Here is a 20,464-nt window from a genome sequence, read left to right as displayed (position 1 = left end):
CGTTGCTTCTAGCTTGGATCATCGCAATGGCCCTTACATTCATCATTCTATTTCTATGCCTGAGAAGAAACAAGGAATGTAAGTAGGTCCCTTAACTCTTCTGAACCACAAACGTCCTCAACTGTAAAATGGGGAATAACTACAAAATGACAGTGAGAGACAAATTACATCTGTATCTATATCTATATGTATATCTAATCTATATACCTATATCTATATCATCGGTATTTATATCTATATCTCTCCTGAAATGGGCAAAGCACTTGCACTTTAAAATGCTAATGCATAATTAATTGCCAGATGCAGCCAATCATCAACAATTCCTTCCAGGAAAATCATTTTACTCACATGTTTTAGGTTCACAGGTTTTCTGTGATCTGCTTGCATAAAAGTAGCCGCCAGCAGTGACACTAAAACCCAAAGCACATTGACATGCCTCAAGCCAAGTCCATCTTGGGGATTGCAATAACCTCTTATTTCCACTTTGTTCCATTTCAGCTATGTAACATAGCCATACAGGGCTAAAGCTGTTAATTTTCATTTTGTCACCTTCAGTAACTCCTTAAAGCCATATAGCTCCAGAGCTGCCTACAAATTAACCCCAAGTAAAATAAGTCACCCTCAAATGATTGAATCGCCTTCCTGGATACATGTAATAACATCCATTGATTAACACACCTGTAAGTACATGGGTAAAACTAAAGGAATAAATGCTTCAACAAGAAATAAATTTTTGCAAGTTCACTTGCAGGAAACAATAGGATATGCTCTTAAAATTATTCATGGCATTTAAAAGCCATCATCACCTTTATAGTTTGTCGCATTTGAATATTCTTCATGAGAATGAACATAAACATTAGTCTTTCAAAATTAATGATATTTTGTAGAAGCATTTTGCTTTACAAGTCACTGACTCAACCCAACCTTTCCAGATACCCAACTTCTTCTTTTTCTTGCCTTTCTATAGAAGAAATAATCCAAAATTTCCTAATGATATATAGCAATGAGATATCTTAAACTTTTGATAATGTACTAGGCATATTTTTAAAGTTAGATTAGATATTTGCAAAGGATTTAAAACCAAAAGCAAGCTTTGTATTTTAGTAAAATTTTCCGGTTCTTAATAAAAGTAACACCCACACAGCACCATATGTCGGCTGGGTAAAGGGGGGAAGGGTAATGAATAATTCAAAATTGCCGCCAGAACCTTAACATTATAATGGTTTTCATACTGCTTGGTTATTTCTTGCCGGACTCACTTAACTGGCATAGTCCACGTTTCCACACAGCTTTATTCAGTGAAGAAAATCTATGCTGAGACCCTAAGCCTTAACAAATTGCCAAGGGATGAGCCTAGAGAGGACTGGGGATCTCTGTATATTTAAATATTCAGGAATCACTCCTGATAAATACGAAGGGTAAGGCAGAAACTCAAGTAAAGGAAAAGGTTCCTATTTGCATCCCAGGTAGTCTGCCATTTCACTATGATGTTAAATGAGAACCTTGGCTTTCAATATTGACAGATGAATGATCTGACTCTTGAGGAAAAGTTATTATCCGGCACGGGCTCTGTGTTATACAAGCCATTCTGTTTTAGTTCTGGGGCACTTGGCATAAGGACCCTCCACCATTATCTGCAGCTTGAGAACGCACAGCTGGAATGGCAATGGATTTGTTATTTGTAAAACATCCATGAATTTCACCACAGGCCCCTACCAACGTGGAAGCATCTGTGAGTCAAACTGTTCCCCAGCTGTTCATCCACTACCTGCAGGTTCTTGTAGCATCAAGTCCCTATTAATACTGCTGGTTACACTGCACCCTGATGAGTTTGTACAAAATCGTTCCTCTTATACTACAGTTTAATGCATGAAATCCCTCAAGATAAATCCCTTAAGATTCTTTTTTTTAAAAAAATCATGTCTTTTTGGAATTGCTGCCAGAGTTTCTGGGGCAACTCTCCACATTTTCATCTGAACCCTTTTTCCTAAGTTTTTGTAAAAGATCCTCCCTTCCAGGCAGATACATCCTTGGTGCTTTTCCACACAAAGAATAGAAAAAATTTCCATGGAAGCAAGATTCAGAAGCTAAATAGAAAAAGGAAAGAAAAAAAAAAAAAGCCAGGCTGAAGCCGTTTTAGGTCTTATCTTCAAAAGCACAATTGCTTCAGGACCCCTTAACAAATAGCTTTTCTTATTAAGGCTCTGGAAATTTTAATTTCTTTAACAGTGACACACATATTTTAGGTTTTAATTAAAAGCTTTAGTGATAATAATTTGTATCATTGTACCATGGTACTTTTATTTAAAAACAAATTGCATTTATAAATCATTTGGGAAAGGGTATTTAACGGCTTTACTTCAGGAAATGGAAAAGGAGTAGACTTTCATATTAAAAGCAGAACAATAATATATAACATTTAAATTTGCAAAGACACCAACTAATAATTATAGTAAATGAATGGTTACAAGGTTTAGCAATTCAACAGAGTTTCACAAGTGTTCCTGAAAAAGCATACAATGACTTGTTTTAAAATCTAGATCTCTTTGATGATGGTTTTGTTTTTGTTTTAATTTTTAAACATTTATTTATTTTTGAGAGACGGAGAGACAGAGTGTGAGTGGGGGAGGGGCAGAGAGAGAGGGAGACACAGAATCTGAAGCGAGCTCCAGGCTCTGAGCTGTCAGCACAGAGCCTGACGCGGGGCTTGAACCCACAGACTGTAAGATCATGACCTGAGCTGCAGTTGGATGCTTAACAGACCGAGCCACTCAGGCGCCCCAATTATATTTTGTTTTGTAGCTCCAAAGTTTCAATAAGATCGGGTTAACTGCTGTAATCCATGAATCCCCCCAACAGAAGCTTGCCATTTTTTCCACATTAGCAGATCTAGATTTCTTGACATCAAATTGGGTATTCCCTCCAGTACTCGTGTTTGTTTTTCTGTAAATTCACATTTCTCTGGATCCAAAATACATAGACCCAGTTTAATAAGAATATAGTCACACGAGTATAAAGTGTAAGAGTTTAAACCTGGACAAGGTAGTATCAGTAGCTTCACTTGCAAGTAGATTTTTAGATACCGGTTTGATTTTTGAATTTCAGATATTAACCTTCACTTTTAGATTTCTGATATAAGATTTGTTTGTATTCATAAATGGACATAAATATAATATGCTTTTAAACATAAAATTCCTAATATGTAGGCCACTTTCAAATAGGAAATAATATATTTCTGGAAGAAAGAAAATAAATTAAATATTGTCTGCCTGCTTACATTAAAAGAAATACATCACCAGTTCATAAGTAGAAGAATAATTGGTAGTTTACACTCCTTATGCATGTGGTAAAGGATAAGCTCATCAGCTTCTGATCTGTAGCTTGGCTGACCACTCAAGGCAATATTTCTCTAAAGAAATAACTACTCTCTTTTTCCATGCATCTTCCCTCTCCATATCATTGCTTTACATACCTCCTTCTCAAACCCGATTTCTATCCAAGCACTTACTAGGCAGTGTCCTTTAACCACTTACCTCATAGTCACAGAGAATTTCATCATAATTCATGACACTTTGGCAACACTGGTCAAGCTCAAGATTGACACGTGATCTAATGCTCGGTCTTCCCTCTGCCTAGAATGTTTTTTCATATATTTCATTTTTTTGTGGCCATTGCCACTTCTTGTCATGTTAATGTATCAGTGATGCCTCCCTAAACTATCCAGTATATACTAATCATCCCCCATCATTTCTGTGTAAAGTATGATTCACATTTGTCCACAACCAACAGAAAACTCAAAGAGTAGCTTAATTGAATTAATACTTTATTTTTCTCATGCATAAGAAATAGGTAGGCAATTGGTAAAGTTAATTCAGGACACTGTCCTGTCTTTCTCACATGGTCACAGTGTGGCTTCTCTAGTGCCAGCCATCACTTTTGCATTCCAGCGAAGAAGTAAATGGCAGAGGAGGGCGCACACCTGAATAAGGAAAGCAAAAATGTCCCAGAAATTTCAGAAGTCTTTCTAAATCTTATTATTCAGAATGGTGTCATGACTACCATTAGCTGCAAAGGATGCCTAAAATTCTTGCCACCTTGAAGAGCAGTGATATTGTGTTAGCAATGAAGGAAGAGTGAATAAGCAACTAGCAGCACCTGTCAAACTTCCATGCACACCTTGTGTTTTATTTTCTTCGCTGCCTTTATTAATGGATTTATTGGTTTATTTATCTACTGTCTCTCTTACTAGAGAATGAGCTCCAGGGGAGCAGAAGTTCTGTCTTGTTCACTCCTGCATGGCCATAGAATAAGTTATAAATATTTTCTTAGTGAAAGGATGTTAGAGTAATCTGGTAATTTCTTAGTGAAAGAAGTTGGATTAAATAGTAACTTTGACTTATCCAGCGCAAATACTTCCTGTCTGAAATTGTCACAAAATGACTGTGCTATTTTCAGCTAACTGTATCAATGATTATTTAAATTTTTTAATCCCAAGAAGTACCATGTAGAATCAGACTGGAAGGATTTCCTGTCATCACTTTGTTTTGGTTTGAAAGAATTCTAATACTTGAAGTCCACCATCTTTTCTGTAGAGCTAATAATTCCAATCACAGCACCATTTTCTTCTTACTACCCCCAACCCTCACAAAAAACAAAAATGTAAGAAGCAACATAATTTTGAACACGTCCCATATGCCAAAAATTCCACTATGTATCACATACATAAGTATTTTTGAGATGAGGAAAGTCATTTGTTTACTTAGCTTCTGTAATACTATACATGAATGAAAGATGATTGTTATTGGCTTTCTAAAGCCTCATACTTTAATTTCTAAAATACGGCATTTCATAAATGGCTGTTATATGCAAATTAAGAAGACTAGGCTACTTCTTTACTGGGCTTTCAAATGAAATAAGCGGGTAAATACCTGCTAAATATAGTAAATATCTGCCTATAAATAGATTAGTTGGAAGGTGTTCAAATACTTTTGAAAAGACTATCATAAACAAGTATAGGTGAGGAATGTAGTGGCTTTTTAGGAACAGGCACCTACAAGCAGAATGGGCAAGTTTCCACACGATGATCTCCAATCATTTCTAGCACCTGTTATCAAATGCCATCCTTCTGGACGTATGCTGTCTGGAAAACAATTAGTTTTGTATTTCTTGGCCTTTGATATTGTTGGAAGCAAAGTAAAATCATTCATTGTTCAACTCTTTATCAGTCCATTTGACACTAGCATAAGCAGTCACGGTCACGTACCCAATTCTCACCACCTAGAAAGGAAATTTCAAGTCAATAAACAGAGCAGTTCCCATTGGTTCATGGGGAATTCTCCATTAGTTTCTTTACAGAAAAATCACACAAAATTGACACAATCCTTTTTATGTCTCATTAGTAAACAATAATTATTGAAGGATATTATTTTTGTTTTGAAAGAGAGAAAGAGAGAGAGCAGGGGAGGGGCAGAGGGGGAGAGAGAGAGAGAAGAGAGAGAGAGAGAGAGAGAGAGAGAGAGAGAGAGGATCCAAAGCAGGCTCTGTGCTGAGCCTGACTGGGGGCTCGAACCCATGAACTGTGAGATCATGACCTAAGCCAAAGGCAGATGTTTAGTGACTGAGACACTCAGGTGCCCCATGAATGATGTTATTTTAAATCATCCAGGCAACTGTTTTTCCTGTGAGAGGACTAAGGAACTAAGATACTAGCACTTAACTGAGCTACTCAGAATTGGAGAATCGCATTAGAAGTGGTGTTAAAACGAAATCAGGTTTCCTGACTACTGAGCCCGTGTTTGGACCATTCTTTCACTAGAGTCCTGATGTATTGTTAAGTGAAAAGGATCATTAATTCTTTCAGGGCATGAGGGTATCATTAAAACACTCAGGAAGAAGCTACTTGCCCACCATGATACTGACTCCCTGAAACAGTTACAAGAATGAAGAGTTACACCCACAAGGTATTGTATAGACCTTGGCTCATTCTAGAATCAGAAGTTATCTTTAATTTTCATCTTTTGAAATAAATATAACTTTAATTGCATGTCTGTATTTGCTTGTTGTTGGCTTAGGAGTTCAGGAAAATCATAAACCTGCGTGTTCCATTCCCTCTCCCACTGAACTGTATACATTTCCAAGGAAGGAATAACATGAAAGTGACAGCAATGACAAATAAAATTGCAATTCCAGAGTTTCAAGTTGTTTTCTTTTCTACTTTAGATTACATTATGTATCTGCTCCTGAAGACTAGGTTTCTTTCAATATCCCAAACTTCATAAATGATAAAATTGGAATGTCTGGTCCTATAGCTAATAAAAAAGTTGGCAGGTGAATACATTCTTATATCATTAACTGTTTTTGCAACAAAATGAATATCTGAACTCAAATTTAGTACAGGTATGTAAATGACTCGGTTGCAACCATCTATATTCTTGAAGCAAATTTTATTTAGTGAATTTCATTCATGGGTAACTGATATTCTGATGAAGTTAAATTTTTTGCATATGACAAGATCAAAACTAAAGTAAGATGTCTTGGCCTTTTATTTAAAGATGGAGAGAAAAACAATTCTTAATAGTAATATTATTTAGAGCCTATAATTGTTGCCTGCTCATTTCAAAATACAAAATTTATTCTAGAGTTTTAATCATAAATTCTACTTCTCTGAGTTTGAGGAATATGCCAGAGAAAATATAAGGAGAATGACGGTGAGAGGGGAAAGGAAAAGAATGAGAGAGAAAGAAGAGGAAGAAGAAGGAGGAAGGTGTGGACGAAGAGGAGGGAGGAGAGGGGGGAGGGAAAGGAAAAATGCAGGAAGAGGGGGAGGAGTGAAAGAGGAAAAAAAGAAAAGAAGGAGAAGTAAAGGAGTACAATGAGATCACCAGGGAAAACACAGTGCTCCTCCTGCTGTATTCTGTTTTGGCTAAAGGAAGAAGGCTAAGCAAAGTACAATTATGTAGTATTACGGAATTTATTTCCAAGGATCTTGGCATATAATACATACAACATCTAATTCCCAGTAGGTAAAGGCAGGATTCCTTCCTGCTTCCCTCCCTCTCTCATACCACTTTTTTTGTTTCTCTTGGTTTTCTCCTCTCTGTCCCTTCAACATTTCCATTTCTGATCAAATGCAATCTATTCATGTGAAGCACAACATCATGCTGACTTAAGTCTTTCTGCTTCTTTATCTTTCAGAAGAAAATCGCTCTATAGTTGAAATCCCAAATTACAGTAAGAAATATGCAAGGTATCAGTGGTTCAGATTTTGATCACCAATACAAAGTAGAAAGCTTTCTTTTTTCTCTTTGAAGTGAAATGTTTATCTTGTAGATAGATTGATAGTTGAACTAATGGTAATGAGAACACTTTACATAAGAGCATTTATAATGAAATTTGGTTCTGCAATTTGTAGGAGACGTAGGAAACATTTTTTTCTTGTTAAAAGTAATATTATAACCAAAAAAGGTATTTTTATTAATGAATTTCAGGGTTGGAAGAATGTTAAAGAATATTGATATATCTAACTCTAGTAATAGAATTTTCTTTTCTCTTGAAATGCTCTCAGGGCTACAACAGTCTCATATGTCTATTTTCTCCTATGAAATATTTCTAGTACATCTACTAATTTTTAAACTATATTAAGAGATTTTAATATTGCAAGAGATTGATGACTTATCCTTGAGGTAACTTTATAACTGCTTCTTTTTTACTCAGTACTTGAATCTATTATCATGTGTGTTAATTCAACCATTCAAAATGTTATCTGTTCATCTGAATACAACTGATAATTTGTGTATATCTGAAAGGTGTATTTCACATTTATTTTATGCAGCATGTTTTCCAAACATATTCCACCCTTTATGTACAGAGCACAATTGAAAGTCCTTCAGTGTTGTTTCCATCAAGAGACTGATAAGTAGAAGGAATCATTGCCACTTATTCTGTTTGATACTTCCCTTTCAATTTTGGGAATAAATTGAAGTTGCTTAAAAATGTGTCTTTTGATATATTGTAGCTAAAGTTCTTCAATGTATGCTTTTAGTTTGCCAACACTGAGGGGAGGTGTCCATAAATATTTAGCTACCTAAATAAATTCAGACTAAATATACCTGAAGAAAGATGATTTGATGATATACCTTCTTGAAAGACGTTCTCAACAATTTACACGCAAGAATGAATCACTATCATTTAAACTAATTTTCAACATGTTTGGCAAAAAGAAGCATTTTCTTCTGCTCAAAAGTTTCCTCTCCAAAAGCAATTACATTATTCATGGAAATCAAACTGCTGGGTTTTCCTTTACTCCTTTCAAGGTTTATGATCCTTATATGGAATCAGACTCCCATTTTGCAGGTATTGTTAGACAAAAATCATGAATATTAAGCCATTATTTTTCCATTAGCAAGTTTTCCCAAGGTGGGTTTTTATCATTTTAAGACATTTTGTTTTGTGTGTTACTCCCTTTTTGTCTAATCACCTCTAAAATTATGAACTCTACAAGAATAATACATGCTGAATAACAAAACAGCTTGAAATATTCATAACTAAGAAAGCAACTGTTAAATGTTCATAAACAAAGTTGTTTGGAGACTCCTTTATTAATTTTTAATTTATTTTCAGTCAATTCCTTATTACTTCCAAATTCCTGTAGGGGATTCTGTTAATTAGTCATGTGTAAAATATTCATTAAAACCAGCTTCCTATTTTCTTCTTTTATTGCAAATTTACATTTCTAATCTTATAACCAAAATAAATGCCATTGGGTAGAAGAACCACATTAATTTTGATCAGCCACTTAAAATAGAAGCTCATACAACGAAAGATATGGTAATATAAACTAGAAGTAATACTTATTTTGTGCTTTTATACCTTTGCACATAAAGGATATTTCACAAACAACATACACTTCGTATTAACTTACTTAAAGATTCATGGTTAATCCCCAGCGACAAAGTTGATGTCAAATTGAAATCTCTAGGTTGCACAAGTTTTGCTAGATTAGTAAACTTCACGCTTCGCTTTTAAAATTAGTTTCTTTGTTATTTATTACTTTTAAAAATGTCTTAAACGACTGTCTTCACTGCAGATTACTGTTGTTTGGGCTCCATACTACAAATTACAAAGTAGGGTAGGCAATGGGACATTCAAGTGAGCTTAGCATTAATGTAGCTATTGACTCTTTTCTTCATAAAGACACATCAGTAAAACATTCATACAAATATCTTTAAAAGTAATATACGCTGGCTTGGTGAGAAATAAAGTTTCCAATGCCAGGTATAATATTGCAAAAGTCAAATTCTCCATCGGTTGAAAACTTTTGTTCTGGGGTACATCTAATACTGCTCTCCTGAAACACTCCAGATAGCCTGTGCATACTGCTTTTCTTCTGAAAGTCTACACCCAAATTTTAATCCTTCAGTCATGCAATTAAAATATGTAAAATACAACTCCATAGGGAAAGGCTGTTAAAATTAAAGGACTATTTAGGGGCACGTAGGTGGTTCAGTCGGTTAAGCATCCGACTTCAGCTCATGTCATGATTTCATGGCTTGTGGGTTTGGGCCCTGGGTCAGGCACTGTGCTGACAGCCTGGAGCCTGAAGTCTGCTTCAGATTCTGTGTCCCCCTCTCTCTGCCCCTCTCCCCTCTCAAAAATAAATAAACATTAAAAAAATAAGTAACTATTTAATGGAAAAAATCAAAAGCAGGTATTTTGAGAGAAGAGAAAGGAAATTATCTCCATTTAGTCAAATAAATGGAATGTTTTGTCCGTTTGCTTTGGAGAGGAACAGTAAATTTACTACCAAATTAAAGTCATGGCTGTGACAACACATTTACACCCTAGAAAGATTTAGCAATATTCATCAAAGATCTCTTAGAGATCTTCTGACACCAAGCCACATCAAGGCAATAAATGTAGGAGGCACAATTCGTTGGATGTTTTAAAGAGAAAATACTGATTCAGTAACAAAAACTACTCATTGGGATGCCCAAGGAGTATCGACCAATATTGTAAAAGATTGTTTCTTCATTAAACAGAAGGTCAAATATAAGACTGAATTTTTGAAAGACGTAATACCAATATTAAAACAGATCTCTAAGTAACAGGTAAAAATATATACTAAAACAAACAAACAAACAAACAAAAGTTAACCATAGCATATGGTCAATTAGATTAGAGATCTCTTACCAGGCTAATTTGAACTGTCAGTCAATACATTTTAGGGCTGCTTATTCTCCTAAAAGTCAACCTAACCTGAATTTGATCTAGCCTGCATTGATTTCTTCATCTTGACCACAGAACATCAAGAAAGTTATTCCATGGTGACACACACACACACACAAACTAATCTGCCAGTCTCGTATTGTAATTTTTAAAAGTTAATTTAACATGCCTACTGGTAAAGACCATGCTTGCCCCTCTTATCACTACCTTATTTTCTAAACGCTCACAAACATTAACTCTCTAGCAATTTTTCTCAGAATCAACCAAATGAGAGTTTTCTAAATCTCCTTTTGGCCATGAGGTCATTTTTCCTCAGTATTTTGAAACTCTCATTCTCCAAGAGTTTTGAAAGAATTATCAGGCAGTCATGACTTTGCACCTCTGTTATTCCGTTATTTACATAAGGCCCTTAGAAAATCTCAGAGACTCCTCTATATCTCATATCTACAATGTCCCTTGATCATAAATGTTGTGTGCCTTCTGGGTTGAAAATCATTTTCACATTTAGATGGGAGAGTGGGGAGTAGCTAAAGAAGAGCATGAAATTCAAGCCTCTCTTTTACAAATGAGGACCCTGAGATCAAGCACAGGTGTGTTCAATGAGCAGAATACCAGCTGGACCTCGGGCCATTGCGCATGCTCATTCTCCATGAAAGGAACTTGAAAGCAAAATTAAGAACAGAATAATGTGTGTGAGTGTACTATGAGGAAAAAAAAATACTCAGCTCTGATTTGGGTTTAAGTTCCAGCTTAACCCTTAGGCAAAGTTTTGAACATAGTTTCCTCATCTGAAAAAGGCAAAAAATTCCCTGCACTGTTTTACAGCACTGCTATGAGATGCCTAATTGGGAAACAAAGCAGGGAAACCATAATGGATCATATAAGCATAAGTTATTATAATTATATAGTAAATTACACCATCTGTCTTTGTTCTTGTTATAAACGTTAACAAAAATTGTAACATAGTCTGCCCTTGCTGCTTCTTGAAATGTTTTAAAGTTGTTAGATCGTTTTTTATCTTTCTAGACTTTATTCCAGAGAAAAGATCATGAGTTTTTTATAACCCGACAATAGCTTTTCCTGAACATACTTTTTGATGATAATCATCATTTAAAGATTTTAAATTGTGTGTGTGTGTGTGTGTGTGTGTGTGTGTGTTCTACATGAGTCATTTAGATTTGGGATGGTAGCTCTTCCAAAGAACTAGTAACAACACTTTCTCAGAACTGTAAGAATGATATATTTCTGAAAATATCCTCAGCTGTCTGAAGAGACTTTTAAATGCAAGCTGTGACTCCTTTTTAGAAACACGACAGCAAGAGAGTTTCCCATTTAAGACACTGCCATATGCAGCATTTTCTTGCTCACTCAGAGATTGTATTTAATGTCTACAAAAATATATTGTGTTGATTTCTTTTGAAAGTATTGAAACTTTGAGGAACAGCAGTGTCTTTTAATAAAGAACACCTAAATATTATACTACTCTAAAAATGTTTCGTTTCATTCTTCAGCAGCTGATAGGAAACTCGGTATTATTAAAGCAAAACAAAGCAAACTCATAGTCTATAACCAAGGCACATGATAAAAACATAGTATTTTGTTTTTACCGCATATAGCATGAAAGCAAATCACTTATTACCAGAAATATATCTGATTCCTTAAACAGATAAATATGAAATAGTTCCTCATAAAATTATCACACTCGATTTTTAAAATGTCCACTACATCAAATAGTTTTTTATGGGGATGCCTGGGTGGCTCAGTCTGTTAGATGTCCGACTTCGGCTCAGGTCAGGATCTCCTTGTCCAGGGGTTGGAGCCCTGCCTCAGGCTCTGTGCTGACAGACAGCTCAGAGCCTGGAGGCTGCTTCAGATTCTGTGTCTCCCTGTCTCTGCCCCTCCCCGACTTGTGCAGGCTGTCTCTCTGTCTCTCTCTCTCTCTCTCTCTCAAAAATAAATAAACATTAAAAAAAATTTAAAAAGTTTTTTTATGAAATGATTAGAGGCATGATCAAATTCATGTAAAAAATCTAGAAAGGGCAGTTTTTGCAAAAAGATTGCTTTGCCTTTTAAAGAATTAATTAAGCAATTATTTTATACATAGCCCCAAAACTTACTCACAGTTAAACAAAGCAGTTAAATATAATGTAATGTTATGAGATTACACTTGCTGGTATTTTGTCATAACAAATAATCTTGTTTTTACTTCGCTATGCAATAGGTAAGAGAAAATTATTTTCCACCATCATTTTGATCTCTAAAAACAACTTATGCTCAGAAAATCATGTGTAAAACATAGACCCCGATAATAAATTTGGACACATTTTTATTCGCATTCAAAAATCTCTTTAAGTTAAAATTCAGATTGAAAAGGAAAGGGTTTAGGAAAAACTCAAAGATTAAGAATTCATCATCACAGAATGACATTTCTTTTGACAACATAACTCGATTGCTACTCAAAAATAAATCATTTAGGATTCAAATGCTGTGAATATTTATTTAGTGTCATACCTGTCATTTGTTTGGCACTTTTCCCCATGGATAGAGGAGAGCAACTGTATATCTCTTATTACACAGTCAAAATCATTCCTGGTAGCAAAAATCCACAAATGCTGTGTACCTTAAAGTGGGCAGGAAAAAATTTCAGTTGTTCTAATAAATCACAAAAAGAACTAATATAATTCCCATAACAACACTCCACTTGCTCTCAAGCTAACATTTCATAAAACATCATTCACATGCAACAGTAGATTGGGCTCCCGGATGGCTCAGTCGATTAAGCATCTGACTTCAGCTCAGGTCATGATCTCAGGGTTCCTGGGTTTGAGACCCGCATCAGGCTCTGTGCTGACAGCTCAGAGCCTGGAGCCTGCTTCTGATTCTGTGCCTCCTTCTCTTTCTGCCCCTTCCCTGCTTGGTCTCTGTCTCTGTCTCTCTCTCTTTCTTTCAAAAATAATAAACATTAAAAAAAATTTTTTTAATTCAAATGCAACAGTAGAGAAGTCCACCCAGCCTATCTGATAGGATGAAATTTGTATTAAATTTAATAAAAGAATAAAAGCAGAAAGAGTCAAGTTCTTAGCCTTTTCCAAAATTAAGTTTCTCTGGTGTCCAAACAGTACCTTCATTTTCATAGTGTCATGTCTGTGCCAAAATTTTCTTTAGGAACTACCTAATTTAAGGCCCAACATGGCATGATAGAACTGAGAATATGCAGGAACTAAGCACATCTAAGAACAACTTCTAGGAAATTCATTTAGACAAGACACTATTAGATTCTGGACAGGAATAAGTCATATTTTAATTACACTGCAGTATACCTATAAAATGATATTTCAATATTTTAAATTAATATACTTTGAAACTACTCAGCTTCTAATTTATTGTGTTGTTGGAGATCAGTAAATTTAACATCAAACAAACAAACAAACAAAAAACAATTTTGCTGCATGAAGAATTTTGGACAAAACATTGGCACTCTCCAAAATTTCTATCTTGTACCATTTTTGTGAGGATAGACTCAAGTTGTAAAGTACACTGCCAAATAAAGCTCTATATGAATATAATAGATTACTCTGCGGATGGTGATGATTAGTGTTTGTGGGTAATTTAACCCCATTTAACCCCAAATTTAACCCCGATTTAACAGATACACTTTCATCCCATCTTAATGCATTTTTGGTAGTTAAACCACCCTGCATAAGCCAGATAAAACGTCTAGATTTATCAGAGAACTGAACCTTAATGGAAATCTGTTGATAATAATAAAATAAGGAATTAACAAAGTTGATATGTCATAATAAAGTGAGCGAAGTAAAGAATTTTAAGATCTAGTCACTCAACAAATCATGGAGTCAGTTTCTCTTGGTCTGGAAAATAAATGGACTGGATTTTAGGTCCCCAAATATGTATCCAACAATAAGCTTCCACATTCGCTGTCACAATCAAAAATCCATAGTTTTATAAATCACTAATAACATAGCAATGCAAATGGTTGATTGTACTTTTTAAGTCAAACATTGTTTCATATCCATCATTGCAAATGATCCCTACCTTCCACCTCCTCAAAAAAAAGCTATGAGGGAGCCAAGACAGACTGTACAATCCCCATTTTACAGGTAAGAAAACAAAGGCCAAGTGAAGTTGCATAATGTGCCGTGGATAGAAACATAAGATGCCCAACTGGGGCTAGAATACAGATTTTTTTTCATTGCAAGAGAAGGAGTCTTTCAGGATTCTTAGAAAAGATTCTCTCAAAAATGAAAAAAAATCATTGATCATAGAGCATTTTGGTATCTATTAACAATAAAATTTCCCATAGTTAAGGGATAGACTAAAATACACAAAGGTTGAAATATTCTAATCTCTAAAATTAATACATAAAAGCAGGAAAACTAACCTTGTTTGTTTATTCTTCATTAAATATTTTACAAATAGTGGGGAAATGATTGTTTCAATTTTTAGGTATTAGACACTTCTCTTTAGTACATTGTATTGCATTTTAAAAGTATATCAGAATTGAAAAATACATATAATTATTATAATATTCAAAAGTATTCATTTTTCTCTGAGTTCAAATATTTGTAAATCATGTTCTAATTATAAAACCTCTAGAGTTGATTAGAATCAGCTTTAATTATATTCATATTTTATTTTAAAGCCAATCAGTTCACTTAATAGAAAGGAACTTATGCTGTCAATAGTATTAATATCAATTGCCTTTAGATATCTCACATTAGTATTTATTTGATTCAAAAAAGTAATCATTTCTTGAGGTTGCTTTAAGATAAATGTATAATATTTTATAATCATGATAGTTCTATTTCTAAATTTCCATGTTTTATAATATGTCATTAGTTTTGATGCAGTTTATAAAACTTGAAATACAGTGATAGCAACTGTGTATCATTTATATGCCAAAGACATTTGAATGCTAACTCTTGAAAATTTTCTTTAAGCCCTATTACTGATTTCCTGTGAAAAATAATATATTACAATGTAATGCAGGTAGCTAATGGGTCCCTCAAATTAAGACACAGTGAAAACTATTTGCTTCTTTCAATAAGCTCAATTAGAAAGTTTATGATAACTTGTAGATTTTTTTTTCGATTGAGTGATAGGAAGTAACAGTATATAACTGCCAAAGGTTATTAGCATATAGACTGAGGAGAGACTATGACTGGCTAAGAGTTCATTTTTTCCAGTGCAACTTTAAAACTTTCTCCTGGGTGGACTCCATTCTTTATTTTAGTACAGTGAAATTGTCTCTTAACTCAGAACATAGTGAGCAATGTATTGCATTTTAATGTGTCCTTTTCTTACACAATTTGTGAAAATAAAATATCATGGTCATAGCTTTTGAAAGTACTATAACTTTTTAAAGTACAAAGCAAACTGAAAGGGAGGGAGAGTGGGCGACCTGCAAGGAGATAAGGAAGGGAAATGGAAAGGCAGGGGAGAGGTGAGGAAGGAAAACAATCCTGATACCCTAATAAACTAACTTGCCTTCCATTGCCTCGTGTTCCTGCACATTTAGCAGTTTGTCAGTTGGCAGAATGAAGAAGTAATTCACAGATTCTGCAGATTCCAGTCATACTTGCGGGAATGGATTCTGGACTTCCTCAGGACTCACTGAGAAGATGAAACTTGGCAGAACCCATGTGGAAATTCATTTCATCTGTTTTCATTTTATACTGTCTATCATGTATTTTTGATGACTAAATGGAAAAGAAAAAATGAAATTCTACCATATGAATTTCTATTAAATATCATTTTAGCTATCAGTTGTCACACCTGTTATTTGATGCATTTCCGCCAGTTGGTATAATTATATATATTTGCAACCTATATCATTCTATGAAGCCTTATTTATTTTGCAATGAATCCAATTTATTAAAAATTTATTCAAACATCTTAATATATACCAAATATTAGTTCCCAATATATTTAAATACTTTTCACTCCGAATCTATAAGGGATTGATAACATGTGGTTGTTTTTAAGTGAAAATGAGTCACTGTTTTCCATGATAATGTCACAACAGCTCTGCAGGCTCTCTTTATGGGTCAGCACATGCGCTTAGATTTGCATACAATTTCAGGAAGTTTTGAAGCTCCCTGACTTCTCTTCTTAAACCCTCCCAGGTTCTGAAGCTCCATCAAACCTCTATAGTCTATCAGTTGCCTCCAAAATTCTGTCATTAGAGTCACATATCCATTACATTTTTTAGTATTCTGCCATATATGTATATTTGTATATAATACCATGCAGGATTAATCTCTTAAATATAACATAAACATGTACAAAAGTAGACTTTAAAAGACTAAACAGGGGTACCTGGGTGACTCAGTCAGTTAAGCTTTTGACTCTTGATTTCAGCTCAGGTCATGATCTCGTGGTTCGTGGGTTTGAGCCCCATGTCAGGCTCTGCGCTGACAGCACAAGCCTGCTTGTGATTCTGTCTCACTCTCTCTTCTCTTTTACTTAAAAATAAAATAAAATAAAGACAAAACAAAGATGTAAAGAATAATATCTTACTGCTTCCTTACTGATGTGACTTCAGAGCATCTATATGGTTGGGTGTGATTTATAATTAACGATGATATATTACGTAAAATCTTGTTTCAGAATGAATTCTTGATTACTTTTGTTTCTTGGCTAAATGTTTGTCAGATCTGATTAGTCCCTGTTTTTATTTCCTAAAATGCCTCATAGTACAAGTATCAACATCCCACTTTCAAAACCAGCAGTCTATATATTATAAAACACCCACACATACATACATACATACATACATACATATTGGGTTATTATTATGTAACTCATGAAGATGGCTCATCAACCATTCAAACTTCGGACTGGGTAGAATCTGGCCTAAATCGCAATTTCTCAGTGGGATATAAAGACAAAAATACTTTTACATGTATATTTAAATAGATATATATTTCAATGTCTTTAGTCCCAGTCAACCTTCACATAATTTCTAAAATGCTTCCATCTTGATTTATTTATATTTCCTAGGTTAAGTACTATAAATGTATACTTTGCTGAAAGTATTAAGATGATTTACTGTACTCATGTCTCTATACTCACTTGACATCTTATTTAGATCTTTTCCTTTGGCTGAGTCATTTGATAAAAAGAAAGATTAAAAGAGAATATATTTTGTTAACAAAGATATTCTTTTCTGAATTTCCCTGCCAAATATTTTTAATATGCTGAGCAAAGCTTTCTTTTGGAAAAAAAAAAACATTTTATACCATCCATTTCTCAACATTCACTTACTAAAAAGGTACTTGAATACCTATTATTTATGAGCACCATGCCAAGTACTGTAGATTCCTTTTTCAAAAGTTGCTATCTGCTTCCTTCTTTTATATACTCTCAGTCTTAAATTAATTGAATTAACAGGGTACCACCCACATTTCCTGACATTTTTTCCTTCTGCAAATGCACTTTTTCTAAGTTCATAGAAAATAAGTAGTGCTTATCAACCACAAAGAATTACTGAACTGTATATAAATGGGCACTAAGAATCAATCCCCACCCTTGCAATCTGGGTCTAAAATAAATCCTGGAAATAGTGCTCATTTTATCAAGGAATATGAAAGTTGACATTTCTATACTTAGCAAGCTTATTCCTTAGTGGTGATAGAAAAGAAAAAAGACTGATCTAATCATTCCAGTATTCCAAATTACATCATAGATAGTGACTCTTCAAATGAAAACATACTTCTTAGGCCTACTCTATAAGCTTTATATTCTGTAGTGTAACAAAGTATTTTAGGAGTGAAAATGACAGATGTGAGGTACATTAGCAAAACGAATAGAAACTTCTTCCCACCAGACCAAGCACTTTTATCACAGCAATTTATCAGGAACTAGATAGCAATTTAAGAGGAAACATTTGAACTACAGTATATATCACAAAGGAAGTCAGCAAGTTTGAAATTATGACTACAAAACTAGTAAGCATTTCATTACGGATTTTAATATTTTGAAATTAAACTATCACTTAAAAGATGAAGAAGTGAAAAAATACACAGTTATCAGAATACATCGGGTAAAACTTAGGGAAGAAGGAAATTTAACTCTGATTTAGTCAGTAATCGCCTGCATTTTTCGTTCTGCATTTATACATCTACATTTTGGGGGAGTACTTGGCTGATTTTCTGGGAAGTACTGATTCTCTCCGACTGCCTGTGTCACTAGTGGGTTCTGCTCAAACGTTTTACAAATAAATACAAGTCTAAATTCAAGATTCAAATGCTTAAACAGCAGAGAATTTTCTACTAATTCAATTTTATTTCATTTCATTGTTCTTATCAGAAGCTGTTGACGTTCAGAAAGAGTTATTTTAAGGCTGCATGTGTTCAAGAGGAGCTCTAGAGATAAATATGCACAAAAAACTCTGATAAATGACAAAATTCCAGAATGGAAACATGCTTTGGTCAGGGGAAAACATTCACTCCCTCAGTCTTTCATTCACTTCATTAGACATGAAAAGCCTCCTCTGGGGGTGCAGTAATAAGAAAGACACAGCCCATGCTCTCAGGAGCCCATGCTGTGTTGACAAGACTGTTAATATTCAATTTGAATACAACGTAGACATGGTACGATAAAAATATGTTTAACATGCCATGACAGAAACATAAATTAAGCCCCTGAGTCTGTGAGAAATCCTTTGAGAATCCTGCCAAGGGTGGGGAATGGGGAGACAAGAAGGTGGGCATAAAAGGCTCCTCCTAGTGGTAGCCAGCCCTGCCTCTGCCCAAGGTGGAAGGGAGACTTCTGGAAAAGTTTAGGAGAAACACAAAAATGGGCACACAAAGACAGACATTTCCTCTTCTAGTCTGCGGCTCATGTTACTTTGAGAAGATCCAGTGCTATGAGTCGCCACGGTTTTGGTGCCATTTTAACAAGAAATAGGAAAAGGGGCACCAGGGTGGCTCAGTCAGTTGAGCCTCCAACTTTGGCTCAGGTCATGATCTCATGGCTTGTGAGATTGAACCCCGTGTTGGGCTCTGTGTGACAGCTCAGAGCCTGGAACCGGCTCCGGATTCTGTCTCTCTCTCTCTCTCTCTCTCTCTCTCTCTCTGCTCCTCCCCTGCTCATTCTCTCCCTCTCTCTCTCTGTCTCTCTCTCTCTCTCAAGAATAAATAAAACGTTTTTAAATTTTTGTAAAAAGAAGAAATAGGAAAAAAATTGGGAGTCAGTGGAACTGAACACAGTCCAAAGCTTACTCAGTTACATTTGCATTTGCAGACAGAATAACTTTGACAGCTTTACTAAGTGGCCAAGAGATTCCAAACATCAAACATAGGTACAGATAAATATACCCTAGCTACTCACCAAAGTCAGGAAATACAAATAGAACAGGCAGCTCAAAGTGAGAATCTATCCTTTACTGATCTATTTAGTCCTATAATTTCACCCTAAGTGATTCACTCCTTTATGTCTTGATACAAAAGCTTAAATATACTTGCACAGGCTCAGCTATTATTAGCTAATGTAAGAATACATGCTATGTGCATTATTGCACGATGTAACAATGTGCCAAATGTAGAGAAGGGTAGCTGATGTTTGGAAGAGGACTAGAAGCAAGGGCCTGGTCAATGGTACAAATCAAAAGAATGGCAACACTGAAAGCAAAGTTAGAATAGAGACCCAATTTGCCTATTTCACAATTTTATCTAGTGTTGGTCCTAAATACAATCTTTGAGATAAATTTTATTTCATTCTGGAGGATAGATTTTTATATCTAAAATTACTTCTCCATTTTCTTATTAATCAAAACAATTATCAACAGAAGGCCAGCTGGAAGAATTTCACAATAATATTTGCCAGTCTATTATAAAATAATGATTGCAAATTGCTCCCATTTATTGAAAATTGCTACATGCAGTAAGTGTGCTTGATATGTATTATCTCATTTAATCATCATAGCAAAACTATGAGGCTAATACAGAACTCTGAAGCTGATCTTTGTACTTCCCAATAGAACCCAGACCCAGCTACCCAAGATCAATTATTTGTAAGTAGCAAAAGTGAGATTCAAACTCATGCTTTCTGAACACAAAGCCCATACTTTTAAACAGTAAGTGTGAATGTATGACACAGAGGAAGAAACATGTTGGCAATTAGCCTAGGAGTGTGGTCCCTCTTGCCTGTAGAGGTAGTAAGTATTTCAGTATTTTATTTTTGAGTATTGAAGTAAACTGTGATGGTGTTTTCTAACGTT

The 20,464-nt window shown here is 34.8% G+C and overlaps 1 long non-coding RNA gene across 3 annotated transcripts in view; it reads right to left on the bottom strand.

Moving 5' to 3' along the window:
• LOC128313904 (uncharacterized) overlaps positions 1–20,464 on the bottom strand; it is an 83,427-nt gene that overhangs the window by 23,044 nt on the left and 39,919 nt on the right. The window contains exon 4 of one of the 3 annotated variants that reach the window (XR_008294994.1): positions 13,846–15,941. The exons of the other annotated variants lie outside the window; for them this stretch is intronic. This is a non-coding gene — a long non-coding RNA (uncharacterized LOC128313904). Of the gene's footprint in view, positions 1–13,845; positions 15,942–20,464 lie in introns of those variants that run through there. 3 annotated transcript variants of the gene reach the window in all.

The sequence above is a fragment of the Acinonyx jubatus genome, chromosome C1 (genome assembly GCF_027475565.1).
Source record: "Acinonyx jubatus isolate Ajub_Pintada_27869175 chromosome C1, VMU_Ajub_asm_v1.0, whole genome shotgun sequence".
Lineage (NCBI taxonomy): Eukaryota > Metazoa > Chordata > Mammalia > Carnivora > Felidae > Acinonyx > Acinonyx jubatus.
This window is presented reverse-complemented; position numbering and strand designations above follow the sequence as displayed.